Genomic DNA, 14,914 nt, shown 5'->3' with positions numbered 1-14,914 from the left:
TCCAGGGTCAGCATCTGATTCTCCCACGTTTGCTCCAGCTCCTTCCACTGCTCAGTTTGCAGGTCCCAGGCAGCCTCTTCCACAGACCTCTCAGTTACCTAACGCATGGCTGTAAAAGTCAGCCAGCCTACAGTCCCCAAAAGGACAGCCATGGGGAACCATAACAGCAGCCAGTCCTCTATTCCACCACTCAAAGGTGGTAGTGGCTCCTTGCCGATCTGTATCAAATCCTGCCACAGACTATGCCAAATGTAAAGCCAGTGGCCAGGGCCACCATCACAGCAGCCTGACCCATGCAGGTTCGCATTGGATTCGGACAGTCGGTAAAGAACAACGGAGCCAAACACTGGTGGGCCATTATCTTTAATTCTAGCTTGCACCCGGTGGGCAAGTAAAAACACACAATGGGCTCCAAAACCCACTCACATTCAGTGCTCACAAAGCTACTGACTTATCCGAGTTTCCTAGAATCAAAGGTTTCTAGCTCACCAGACTTATTCACCTCTGTTCCCCATCTCCTTCCTTCTCCCTGCACAAACTCTGCTCTAACTGGCTTCTCAATCAACACTCCGCCATCTTGGCTGCTTCTCCTGGCCTCCTGCACATGGCCTCTTTCTGCTCTCCTCTCTGCTCTCTCTCCTCTAATATTAATCTCAGGAGCCAAGAGCGCAAGCTCCCGTTCTGCCCCTCTTTTATAGTGTAGAAATCCAAACCTTTAATCCAATATACAAAATAGGGAAGTCTCTAATACAAAGTCACTTATCTGAGGCATGATGGGATTGTATCACCCCACATCAAAAAGGGTGGGAAAGGCTTAATCCCAAAACCAAGCCCCAGAATACAAGAATTCTGCCTGCCCACAGGCCGCCCCCAACACACATTAATATCACCTGGGCGACGGTCTCCACGTGGGCAGCGCCATCTTCAACAAAGTGAGCATAATATATTTTATCTGCCCAACACTCCCTCTGTCCATGTCTGTGTCTGTGTCCAAATCTTTCCTTTTTCATAAGGACACCAGTCATACTCAATTAAGGCCCACCCTAGTGACCTCATTTTGCCTTGTTTACCTCTTTAAAGGCCCTGTTGGGCAGATAAAATGTATTATGCTCACTTTGTTAAAAATAGGCGCTGCCCACGTGAGGCCATTGCCCAGGTGATATTAATGTGTGTTGAGAATTGTTGTAGCCTGAGGCTTGGTTTTGGGATTAAGCCTGTCCCACCCTTTTTGGTGTGAGGTGGTACAATCCTATCATGCCTCAGAGAAGTGACTTTGTATTAGAGACTTCCCTATTATGTATATTGGATTAAGGGTTTGGATTTCTACACTATAAAATGGGGACGGAATGAGAGTTTGCGCCCTTGGTTCCTGAGGTTAGCATGAGAGAGCAGAGAGAATAGAGCCAGCAGCGGGAGGAGACCACGTGGAGAAGGCCAGGAAAGGCAGCCAAGATGGCGGAGTGCTGAGTGAGATGCCAGTTTGTACAGTTTGTATCTGGGATAAGGAAGGAGATGGGGAACTGAGGAGAATAAGGCTGGTGAGCTAGAAACCTTTGATTCTAGGAAACTCGGATAAATCAGTAGCTTTGTGAGCACTGAATGTGACTGGGTTTTGGAGCCCAGTGTGTATTTTTACTTGCCCGCCGGGTGCAAGCTAGATTAAAGACTATGGCCCACCAGTTTTTGGCTCCATGGTTTCTTTACCGACTGTCCGAATCCAATGCAAACCTGCATGGGCCGGGCTGCTGTGATAGTGGCCCCAGCCCTGGCTTCTGGCTTTACAGGCCCTGTCTCCAAATAGAGCAACATTCTGATGTACGAGGGGTTAAGACTCCAACATGTGAAGGGGGGTTGGGGGACACAACTGGATCCGTCACTAAAGATGAGAGGAAACAATCAAGGCCTTTCAGAATGTTACCAGCACAGAGCACTCTGATGGAGTTTCATCCTCATGAACCTGGGTTTGATGGTTATCGGAAGCCCAAAGCCTTCTCAATCCTCCTGTATTCTTGAGGTCGGTCTCCTGTCCCTTCTTTCAGATTACAATCAGCCTCCTTCTCCATGAAAGACTCATTCATTCCAGGAATGTCTTGATAAGATTCCCCTGGTTGTTGGGTGTCATGTCACCCTTTGCACGCAAAGGAAATGCTTTTATAGTCTCGGGCCTTCAGACACCCAGGAGGCCAGGATACCCAATGCAGCCTCTTCGGCCCTGGGCCCTGGCAGATGCCCCTAACCTTGACCTCCCTCTCAGCTTTTTTCTCTCCCGGTCCTTTGGTTTCTAATCTCCCACCAAGTCATAATGCAGGACAACAAAGATAATCAAATCAACTAGACTTTGCTGCTGGGCGGGTCTTCCAAGAGAACAAGAGATCCTTCCCAGGTAAAATGCTCCTAAGGTACACGACAATGACAAGGGTCCTGAGGCCTGGAGGGAGGTGAAGCACCAAGCCCCAGAAGCCGCTGGGATTGCCCGGTGTTGGAGTACTGTGACTCACACATCTCTTTCATTTTCCTTCCCTTCTGCAGGCACTGGGAGTCAGACTTCCTGAATGATAAGGGACCACAGCCCATATAGAGAGTCCAGGGACCCTCCTTGTAAGGCAGGGGTCCCCAAACTTTTTACACAGGGGTCCAGTTCACTGTCCCTCAGACCGTTGGAGGGCTGGACTATAAAAAAAACTATGAACAAATCACTATGCACACTGCACATATCTTATTTTAAAGTAAAAAAACAAAACGGGAACAAATACAATATTTAAAATAAAAAACAAGTAAATTTAAATCAACAAACTGATCAGTATTTCAATGGGAACTATGGGCCTGCTTTTGGCTAATGAGATGGTCAATGTGCTCCTTTCATTGACCACCAATGAAAGAGGTGCCCCTTCCGGAAGTGCAGCGGGGGCTGGATAAATGGCCTCAGGGGGCCGCATGTGGCCCGCGGGCCATAGTTTGGGGACCCCTGTTGTAAGGCATGACTTGATGCGTGATGGGTGGCCAGCCATGGTCAACACCCTGTCCTCAGTCCACCCATTTGCCGAATGGGCAACACCACCTTCCCTATCTCACAAGGCCTCACAAGAATTCACTCAAAAGGCAATGGAGAAATAAGGGGAATTTTTTCTCATTGTTTATTCATTTTAGCTCTGTGATAAATGTCCAATCGAGCTTCATATGGGGGTGGAGCCCCAGGGAATATTCTCTGAGCTTGCCCAGCCTTTTCTAACCTCATCGGAACAATTTTTCTTGCTCCCATGATAGAAAATCCAATGCCTCATTTACTGAATTAACCTCAGATGTTAGAAATGATTTCTTCATAGCTACAGGGAGGCTGTCCGGGTCGTGTCAAAGTACTGTTCGGCAGGGGAGGCCAGAAGCCAATGTACTGGAAAAGTAATCTGGATTTATCTGGAAAAAAAAAAAACAACAAAGAACAAAAAGATTTATCCTTTAGAGAGCAGAGAGCAGAGCAAGGGATTGGTGAGTGCTCACAGATCAATTCTCTTTTAACCTTTGAACTGTGAGTTCGCATTCCATTGTTCCAAGTTCAGAGGGGCCAAGGCCTCTTCAAAGCAAAACAATAATCTTCTCATCGACATTAAAACAGATCAAGGGGAAGAAATGTGTTAGGCAGCACTAGACTGTGCAGTCGCCTGCGTTGGTGAGATGCGCAAGGCCCTGTCTCCACGTGGTTCCATCTGCTACATTGATGTTAGCCTCCCAGGAAGATTTTTACTCACACATGAAATAATTGGTCTCCCAAATCTCATGTGACAACAGGGACATGTCTGGTATTAATACTGACACGTAATCCATCCTAATGTGTAAAGTGAGTGATTTTCCTAAACGCTGTGGCAAATCTTAAAGGTGCAATTCCTACCCAGAGGCAGATTTAATGGTGGGCACACCGGGTGCACGCCCTGGGCCCCGACTTTTAAAGAACCCCGCAAAACCCCAACTTTACATATTTTTCTAATGACACCAAGTTTGGTTTCATATGTGCAGTTTTTAACATTAATAGTACATAGTATTTTTTATTTATTTAAAAATATGGTTAACATGTACTTTAATTTTCCCCGTCTCTCTCTCTTTTTTTTTTTAAGGGCCCTCAACCGACCTTAATCCGCCTCTGTTTCTACCCCATCTGAAGCCAAATTTCATCGCTGTTATAAATTATCACTTCAGTGCTCGAGAAATAATTTATGCTTCCCTGTGTGCAGAGGCTCCGTGCACTTCCAATTATATTTATTACACTGACTATATGAAAGGGGGAGGGTGCTTGGGAGAAGAAGACTAGACAGGAAGAGAACCAGTCTGGTGACTTGAACTATTCCTTGTGACTTCCTGCTGCAACCTTTTCATCTGGTTTTAGACCAGGAAGTATCCCTTGCTCTTTTCAAAATGTGCTTTGCCACCAACAGCACTTGGGTGATCTCATCTGCAGTCCTGTCAAAGTTTGGGAATGCAGCTCGTCCAAGCCAGGACGGTTGAACTCATGTACTAAAAGCTGATCGTTTCAACATGTCCTCCAGCGGGCGAGGGTGTTCCCCACCCGCCCCTTGTTTAAGTCTCCTGACAGCCGTGCGCCATAGACCAGGGCTCCAGACCCGAGAGGCCGTCGGAATCCCGAGCAGCCTGCTCTGGCATCTCCCTGGGTCCCGCTCTCACCTGCTCTGATTCAGCAGATCTGGGGTGGGACCTAAGAATTTGCATTTGTGACAAGTTCCCAGGGCGGTGCTGCAGCTGCTGTGTGGGGACCCCACGGTGTGAACAGCCGGTAGACACCATCACCTCCATTTTCTGTAAAGGAAGCACGGGGTGGAGCAGAGGGCGTGGGTTCCATCCTAAGCCTCGTGACCCGGCACCTGCTCCCTGCCTAGCACGCTAGTTCTCACTCGCAGAACCTGGCTCTCCACCCTCGCAGGGCCTCGGGTTGTTCCCTGGCAACGCTCTAGTCCCGGTTTTCAGTCCGAATTCCACTGTTCCTCATGGAGGAGGCAGAAAGCAAATAGTAGAGGCCATGGTACCTACCCCTCTGAGCAGGCAAGAGCCCTGCCCACCTCAGACCCTTCCTCTGCCTTAATTACAGCGAGGAAACCTTTTGCATTTTCCTCCGCACCTTCGGCAGCTCCCGAGGACGTATGGGGCGTTGGCTTTCATGGCACTTCCCCTGTAACTGTCCTGGGCCACGTGCCCTCGGGTCCCTCTCCAGATGGACTGTTTTTACATCTGAGCCCAGCAACCACTTTTCTTATAAGTTCTCCCCCTTCCTCCCTCTTCAGAGCCTTGGAAAACTGTGCATTCAGGGCTTGAGTGTCTTGTTAAAGCTATCCAACCTCCCAGAATGGAACAGATTAGTTTCCTGAACCTTTTGATCCCCACAGGGGCCTGCATAGCGTCACTGCTTCAGAAGCCCCTCCCCGCCTGGGTTACTGCAAACGTAAGCTGCCCCCATTTATTCACAGGACCCCAGGTCCCTTCTGCTTCACCAACTAAGTTTATTCTGTAGGTTGGAGTTAAGCCCAGAATAGCAGTTTCCTCTCGTTGCCCCTTCTACCCTCTAGGAGATGATATAGGCGGAGTAGTCAAAACTATGTCAGACACTTTGGATTGAGGAGACATCCCCACTGATGTCAACGTGGGTCTGCACATTTTTTTCTTTTTTGTCACTTTGTATTGTAGCTCTGGGCTATTTTGGAAGATGCCTAACATTTGTACAGGCTCTCCCCTGAGCCCGATGCCTCTGATCTCCTCTCCCAAATGCCTTCCAGACGCTTCCCTGCACAGAGAGAACATTCAACTGGAGGGGGGTTCCCTAGGAACACGGAGCTAATCCGACATAGAATTACTCCCAGAGTTACTGTCTTAGCATTCACACACACACAAACCTTTTTCCTCCAAGCAGCTCCACTGTTGTTTATTGCATATACTGGGGCTTCTATGTTTAATTTTATTGGAAGAAAAGATTTCATACAATCTTATTTTGTATCATAGTTATAGATGGTGAGGGCTCAGAAACTGTTTACACAAAATTACAATGCTAAACAGGGTCACAGCCAGGGACATTCTGCTGTCCTTTCTATCCCCACCCCCTCCTTCTTCCTTCTTCTTCCTTCTCCTTCCTTCTCCTTCCTTCTCCTCCTCCTCCTTATCCCCTTTCTGGCATCCTTTTACCATATCACATTGCTTCATAAATTGCTCTTTCATAAAGCAGTGTTACTAAATAGATGCAAAACAGCTATTTTAAAAAGTCATTTTGTGATATTTATAATTCTTAATTCTGTGAAATTAAATATAATAGGTATTTCTCTGTAGTATACTGGGCTGCAGAATTTTCCCCTGGTGAGTCTTATAAAATGCCACCTCCCACTAGATTTCCCTGAACAATTTTTCTTTTTAAGGTTTTGTTTTGTTACATAATAGAATCTGCTCCACAGTGCTCAGAAGCAAAAGCTCTTGTGATGTTGTTTTTCTTGAGCAGATTAAATTAGGCCTTAAAGATCGTTGTCAAGACTGCTTAGATACAGATATCAGCTCTTAGTGCAGGGGTCCCCAAACTATGGCCTGCAGGCCGCATGCGGCCCCCTGAGGCCATTTATCCGGCCCCCGCCGCACTTCTGGAAGGGGCACCTCTTTCATTGATGGTCAGTGAGAGAAGTATAGTTCCCATTGAAATACTGGTCAGTTTGTTGATTTAAATTTACTTGTTCTTTATTTTAAATATTGTATTTGTTCCCATTTTGTTTTTTTACTTTAAAATAAGATATGTGCAGTGTGCATAGGGATTTGTTCATAGTTTTTTTTATAGTCCGGCCCTCCAACAGTCTGAGGGACAGTGAACTGGCCCCCTGTGTAAAAAGTTTGGGGACCCCTGTCTTAGTGGGTCCACCCTTTTTCACAGGGTTATGCCGGAGTCTTAGCTGGGGTAGGGTGGAGAGGAGATCAAGCTATCTCTACATTCCAGGAGGTACCCTGGTCTTCTGTGGTTGCCTCAAAGACACTTCTGGACCATGGCCACCTGATACTATCCAGGCCAGAAGGTCAGGGCAGAGCACACTTCCATCTTTCAACCCTCAGAGGTCCTTTTTATTTGGCTCTCATGATCTTGGTGTTTAGAATCAATCTCCAAGCATCCTTGTGACACCCCACTCAGGGTCCTTCCCACCTTAAGGTGCCACATGGGAGCGCCATCTCTACATCCTCAACTGATCTCAAATTCCACCTCGCCCCAACTGCAGATTCCTCACTGTTAAGACTTCACTGTTGCAATATTCCAGCTATTTTTTTTCTATGAGCCCAAAATTGAAAGACTTATCTTGTTCCTGGAGTAAGCGCACAACATCCAATTACAAAGCTTAACTTTTCTTCTTAAGAAGGAAAAGGGGTGGAGGGAGCCCTCTCCTTCTTCAGTGATGAACCCACAGAAAAATGAAGCAGAGTCACTGTCTCATTCTGTTCCAGGTTTCCTGGATTCTGTTGCTTCCAGCATCCTCCTGATGACAGCCATGCAGGGAGAAAGGCACATCACGTCACACTGATGCCCAGCCTCTCTGGGCCATCGTTGGGTACATACACGTTATGTGCTGGGCTCTGGGACTGAGGTCCTCTGTGGCCCGCTACCCCTTCCCGGCAGTCCACCTGGGCAGCCTTTTCCCCTTGCCCCCTCCCAGGGCATCCATCTGTGGAGTGAAGGAGGTGATGAAGAGCTCTGTTCCACCCCCACACGGGACACTTTGCCCATCTCCTGAGCATAGCCCTTCAGCATTCCAAGACTATAGCCAAGTCCCACTGCCTTCATAGGCTTTTGTTACAGAGTCACTATTATTAGTCTCTTGTACCGTATAAACTCTCATCCATTCTTGCCCTTCTCTCCCACCACACTATCGGTTTTTGAAGGAGGGGATTCCTCTGTGCCTTATACAGGCACCTGTGGGAAGATGTGTGGAAGATATGCAGTCCATACTTTTATTTCCATTACATGATCTGAAAAATATCCACATTGGTGCCTAGGAAGGTGTTACCTGTTCTGACCTCCTGGCACGGTGACCACCTACCTGCAAGGTGTGCCACACGTGGCACATTCTGAATTCTCTCTCTTCTTTCTCATCATGTCAGTGCTTCTGCTCTTCATTTAGCTGCTTCTGAAAGACATGGGATCGATGTCATGCGTTCTCATGGAAGAGAGCTTCACGATGCAAGTCACCAGGGGTATGGGGAAGGGACAATTGTAGCAAAAGCCGCAGGCTGCCAGGAGTTCTTGTTTAATGGGTATAAAATTTCAGTCTTGTAAGATGAATGATGGTGACTGTTGCCCAATAATAATATTGGTGTACTTAATACCACTGAAATGTACACTTAAAAATGATGAACATAATAAAAATTATGTTATGTATATTTTACCGTAAATACATAAATAAAGCTGCAGGCCTGCCACGGGAAGAATTCTCAGCACCACTACCCAGCCCTGCCCCCAGACGTGGGGGCTGGGAGCCCGCGATGCTCCGCTGTGACACGTTTTGATGAAGTATGCTAAATTACGTGCTGGTGGCATTAATAGCAATCAGGCTCGTCGAACACGGGATCTAATGGCTCATAAATGAGATGCAAGTTCATTTTTACAGGCCCACTATAATAAACTAATTATTTTGAAACTCTCCAATTATGCATTTTTCAAAAAGCTGAATTGCATTAAAAACATGTTATGGCTTTATAGATCCCGTCTGTGGGGAGAGGAGGCAATACATCTGCTCCACAAGTGCCCAGGGAGAGAGCGAGACAGAGAGACAGTCACAGGCAATAGATAAAGAATAAGCCAGCTGCCAAATGACAAATGTAGTGAAGGAAGACAAAGAGCTGTCAGTTTCCTCATCAATTACGGCCGGGCGCTAACCCACCAGAGAGCAAATTGCTGCAGCCATCAGAGACGGCTCTGTTAGAATTATGGAGTTTGAGATCTCCCCTGATTTATTCAGCGCCTGGGGTACAGAAGGATGTCTATTGCTTCGGGATTAAGATTTCTCTACTTGAAACCATCCAGAAGCTCGGGAATAGCCAACCGATGTCAGAAACACTCGAGCTCTGTTATCTGCAGGTAGGAGAAGGCGTCTGACAAGCCTGCCAAATATCCCAGGGACTGCTGACATGCCCCTGAGGGCCCCCCCTCCCCCCATGAAGCTTCAGGGAGCATGACAGGAGGAGGCTGACATGCCACACCCACTGTCAGGTCATTAAAGGGAGGATCTCTCAAGGACAGAAAGTTTGCATGAATTTCTGAAGGGCCCACATACCCACCTGGTCACCCGCATGGCCAGTTGGGTTTAAATCCCATTCGACAACCTCACACATCCCTAACCACTGGGGTGAGGGTGGGGTTGTTTAAGGTTTGGTCTTCTTATCTTTATAAACACATGCCCACTGTATAACAATGAATATGTCTGCTTCATAACCATAGGATGCATAAGGTTGGTCTCATTGCCTTTATTTTTTCAAAGAATAACTAAGCCTTTTCACATCTTACTAAAAGGACTTCTCATTTTTTCCTCTTGAGGTTTCTCTTCTCCTTGAATTGCCCAAAGCTGCTGGGGGCTTATACCATACAAAATGGAGCGATTGGACTTCTGCTCTCAGGAGGAATTTATACCGGAGTCTCTGCCTCAACTACCATCCTTGTATCTGTCACATTAGGTAGGGCTGCTGGCACCCTGCATGGGACTGATCACTGGGAGGGTAATGTCCCCACCACCCACCTGCCACTGAAGTTGCAGACCAACCATCACAGTCTCATTAGGAATAAGACCCTTTCTTCTCAGGACAGAGCCTGGTCAAGAGGCCTGAGCAGGAGTTCCCAGGGTCATGGACTCCATCACTCTTTTTACTGGCTCCCACATACACATCACTGCTCTCAGGCTGCCAGCAGCCCCAGGGTGCTGGGTGTAGGTGGAGCCTGAGTCCCAGAACCACTGTGTATCTTCCATCCCCAGGGGCTCAGCCTTCTCACCCCTCAAAACTAGTGCTGGATTCAAATCTCTTCCTCCAGTGTGCTTCCCCCCACAAGCCACGAGAAAAGCCCCTTTCAGGAGTCAAGGGATCTTCCTAAGGAGAATCATGAGTTAAAGCCAAAGTGCCTATAGAATCTTTTGAAGAAACAGGAGGTGCAGGCAATTTGCTGACGTCACAGAGGAGCAGATAGCCCCGTGAACCTTGTGTCTGTGGACGGAGCACTCCGGCTCACCCACAGGTTACCATCATTCTGCTCAGCCTCCTTCTATTCTTTGTCTCCTGAATAGAGCTTTGTGTCCATACCGTATTTCTTCTACTCCAAAATACACATTTTTTGTTTTTTATAACAGGTTAACATTTCCAAAACTCAGGTGTGTGTGTTTAATTGATCCATATGTATACATTCTTTGAAATCATAATTATATCAATATTGTTAAAATTAGAGAAATTTTAGAAAAAGTTAAAAAATGTACTTTCAAATCTATTAATAAAATGTTTATTTTTCCTTACCAAATTGGGATCATACCACTCCCATTATAATTTTTATCCCACTTTTTTTGTATTCACCATTGTATTTAAATATTCATTGCCATTAAATATTCTTCAAGCTCATGATATCATGAGTTTTACTCAAAATAAACTATTTACAGATGTGTGTTAATTCAATTGTTCACTTGCCAATTGTAAGATGTTGAAATTGCTTTTTACAGGAGGCTATATATGTTATGAGTATTCTTACATATAAACTTTCACCTTCATCTTTGATTATTTCCTTTATATAAGTTCCTAGAAGTACAATCTTTGTCAAATAATATGAGCATTTTAAAGACTCGATAAATCTTGCCAAAATACTGTTCAGAGACCTGTTATTTATTTACAAGAACATGACATTTCTTATTTCGCTACATGTGTGCTAACCTTGGATATCATCTTTAAGAAAATAATTTGAATAATTTAATAGTCTAAAACTACCTCATGTTGGTTTGTATTTCAATCATTATTAAGAAGATTGAGGGCCCTGGCCGGTTGGCTCAGCGGTAGAGCATCGGCCTGGCGTGCGGGGGACCCGGGTTTGATTCCCGGCCAGGGCACATAGGAGAAGCGCCCATTTGCTTCTCCACCCCCCCCCCCTCCTTCCTCTCTGTCTCTTTCTTCCCCTCCCGCAGCCAAGGCTCCATTGGAGCAAAGACGGCCCAGGCGCTGGGGATGGCTCCTTGGCCTCTGCCCCAGGCGCTAGAGTGGCTCTGGTCATGGCAGGGCGACGCCCCAGAGGGGCAGAGCATCGCCCCCTGGTGGGCAGAGCGTAGCCCCTGGTGGGCGAGCTGGGTGGATCCCGGTCGGGCGCATGCGGGAGTCTGTCTGTCTCTCCCCGTTTCCAGCTTCAGAAAAATACAAAAAAAAAAAAAAGAAGATTGAGGATTTTTACATACGATTTTCCAACCAAAGGCATTTCCTCTTTTCTAAATTGCCCATTCTTGCACCTGTCCACTTCCCTAATGATATCCAAGTCCTCTTCTTATCGATACACACTAATATGTACACAGAAGCCCCCTCGACTTGTCGCAATCAACGATGATAAACAGGCGGTGGAAACAGGGTGACACATTCGATCTCTCACCGCAGGGTGGCTGAGAGGGCCCTGAGCCTTTGATCTCTGTCACTGTGGCCGCCAGCCCCATGCACGTTAAATGAATTAACTAATTACAAGTAATAACAACAGCCTTTAGATGCCATATACGTGGCAGATACTTTTTTTTCATTTGTCGACCATTACGTATTTTTATGCTCACGTAGGTAGAACCTTTCTTATCTGCTCCTTTGTGGGTTCTTGTACTGCTTCTAAACCCCAGAGATCCTCCCCATCCAAGGCTGTGCTAGATCCTCAGTTCTCTTTTCTGCGCGTTTTCCCACTGTTTGCTCTTCTACATTTAGTTTCATTTGTCGTGTTTGTAAGAGAAGCCAAGCAGCTGGACCAGACCCACCCACGGCTCTTTGAACCAAACGTGTGTGGAGGCGAACACTCCCCTTCACCAGGGAGGGGCCCCAAGGAGCTGGCTCGTGGTGCCCCCTGTCGTCCCTCATCTGCTGCCAGCTGGCCTTCCGGGGAGAACTATTTCTCCAGCAGGCTGAGCTCCCTCTGGCAGGACGGATGTTCCAAACACCAGGCCTCTCCTCTCAGTCCGGGGCGTCCTCCTAAATTTCATCTTCCTCCCCCATCTGAGAAGCAGGACAAGCAGAGACTTTGTTGACAAAAAAATTAAACATTCTTTTAATTGGATTGCTGGCATTTAAGCCCTGAGTCCTCTCCCCTGCCTCTTTGTCCCTCTCGTCCATACCTGGAAGAGCGCCTGAGAGAAATGCCAAGGGAAGATTTCGTTTTAATGAAGAAGAGATCAGACCCGTCCCTTTGGAGACTTATGTTACAGCTTGGCGCCACTGCAAACTAATGAATTGAATCACGGAAGGTCCCTGGCCACTCTACTGTTGAGCGGAGGAAATGCGAGAACTGTCTAGACTGAGGAGAAGCAGGATTTGGAGCACACGTGGTCTGTTCTCCACGAAGCCCTATTTCACATACCGAGTACATGGTTCTTTTCAGATGCACACTCATTGTCTGACTATCTGAACACAGACGTGAGGTCATATGCTGACATAGAGAACCCTGATGAGAGACAGAACTAAATGCCAATCCAAGCTTGGCCACTATCTAGCTTGTGACAAGAGGCACATGACAGCCTCACCAGGCCTCAGGTCTTTCATTCGTCATTCCTAAGTTCCCGCCCATCTCTGACACTCTGTCCCCTTGTCTTTCCATCTCAGTGACGCTAATAGTGTACATGCAAAGGCAGTGAGGCTATGGGCAGAAAGGGGCACAGGCTACACCCAGAGCTGCTCAGTGTGCTCTCTCATCTGTGACAGCACTGTCAGTGCAAAAAATCCAATGCCCACATTCCTTGTGTACATGCTAAAGCGAAGAGGTACATACACCCTTCCAAACTTGATTCTGCTGCTGCTTCCCTCAGATGAAGAAAAGAGGAACAAAGCAAGAAGAAAGTTCCTTCCAAGGAAAATTAAGGTGAAACAAAAACCAACAAGCACAGAGGAACGCGTGCTAGGGAAAGGCTGGTTTGGGACGGGCAGGTACCTGGTACTGTCCCTGATGCTGTCCCCATCATGAGAATGAACACTGAGGGAAACAACACCCCCACCTCCACAACAGACTCTATGCTTCCCGAGGGCTGGATCTCTTTGTCGCTGTTGTTTTAGGTTTTGTTCTTGTTCATTTATTTTTGATCTACCTCCACACATTGTAGACATTCAGTAAATATTTCTTGAATAAATTAATAAATTAATTTAAATTGCCCCAAATCCAAAATAACACTGCTATAGAGTTATTTATGGTTCCAGTGCCCATCAGGATTCTGGCAGGCACAGAAGGCAAACTCAGCTGGGTTTTGTTCTTTTTTTAAAATTGGTTTTAGCGATAGAGGAAAGGATAGAGAGAGAGAAACATTGATTTGTCGTTCCACTTATTTAAGCATTCATTGGTTGCCTCTTGTATATGCCCTGACCAGGGAATCGAACCCACAACCTTGGTGTATCAGGATGATGCTCTCTAGCCAACTGAGCTATCTGGCCAGGGCCTCAGCTGGGGTTTGTTTTTGTTTTATTATTTTGAAGACTTGACTTGGGGCTGTGTGTACAAATATGTATTATAGAATCGGGCACCTGAAACCTGTATAATTACGGTAACCAGCTGGAATTTTAAAAGGACTTGTTAATGACGAGATTGATCACAGAGGTGTTCACAGCGTTGAGGCTCCAGCGGAGGGTAGAGATGTGTCGCCGCCAGGCCTGAAGAAGCAGGAGCCAGAAGGCATGCAAGGCGGATCCAAACTGCGAGCCTGTCACAGAAGGGGAGCGGAGAGAAAAGCAGAGCAGGGAGGAAACAGGGAAGAACACCTGCTCACTCTCTCCTCCACACTGCCCTTCTCTGCCAGTACTTCCTTCCCATTCGCCAAATCAACCTGGCAACCCCAGGCCCAGGGAACCAGGAGACGCTATCCAGAGAGATCAGCCTTCCGGGATATAGTGGGCAGAGGCGGGCAGAGAAAGAACCTGGGCACAAACAGACACTAACCAGCACAGTCCAATCTTTTCATGCCTCAGCCTCGACTCCAACCTCCACCCGGAAGGACATTCAAGAGCAGTAAAAGCAATGGAAGATAGGGAGACCAGAATCAATCACCCCAGGAACCTGCTTCATGTCCCATTCAGAGCATTATTCTAAAGTATATCCAACTGTTGTTAAGTGTTGTCTTAAAGCCTCAGTGTTTGGGAGGCCAGCAGCAGCATGCCACAGGCTGACTTTAAAGAGGTGACATCTTTACTTTAAAGGCCTCAAACATTTCTTTCTATTTATTTCCCATATGCAGAATTTCTAACACCTTCACCTCCTCCTCTTCCTCACCGTCCCAGCCCCCATCTTCTGCACAGGGCCCCACCTGAAACTGTCAACCCATTGTGTAACCCAGTGAATGGGTCAGAAACAGCATCCCCAAATATGTAATCGTCCAAAGAAGCCCATCAACATTGCATCTCTTCCTTCGTGGAAAGCAACAAAAAGGATAGCAATGTATCATTCACTTGGGAAAAATGTACATACCAACCACTCTTTAACCACTTGGGACTTAGAAACTTCAATACCTGACAGGTCTCTGAATGTTCATGGGATTTGTCTCCTATCTTCTGGCGTACATGTGGGTATCAACCTTTAACTTGCACTAAAATCACCAAGAGTTCATGTTAAAACCTAAATTACTACATCTTCCCCAAGGGTTTTTGGGTTTTTTTGTTTTGTTTTGTTTTTTTGTATTTTTCTGAAGCTGGAAACGGGGAGAGACAGTCAGAC

Source organism: Saccopteryx leptura, chromosome 4 (genome assembly GCF_036850995.1).
Source record: "Saccopteryx leptura isolate mSacLep1 chromosome 4, mSacLep1_pri_phased_curated, whole genome shotgun sequence".
NCBI classification, from domain to species: Eukaryota; Metazoa; Chordata; class Mammalia; order Chiroptera; family Emballonuridae; genus Saccopteryx; species Saccopteryx leptura.
This window is presented reverse-complemented; position numbering follows the sequence as displayed.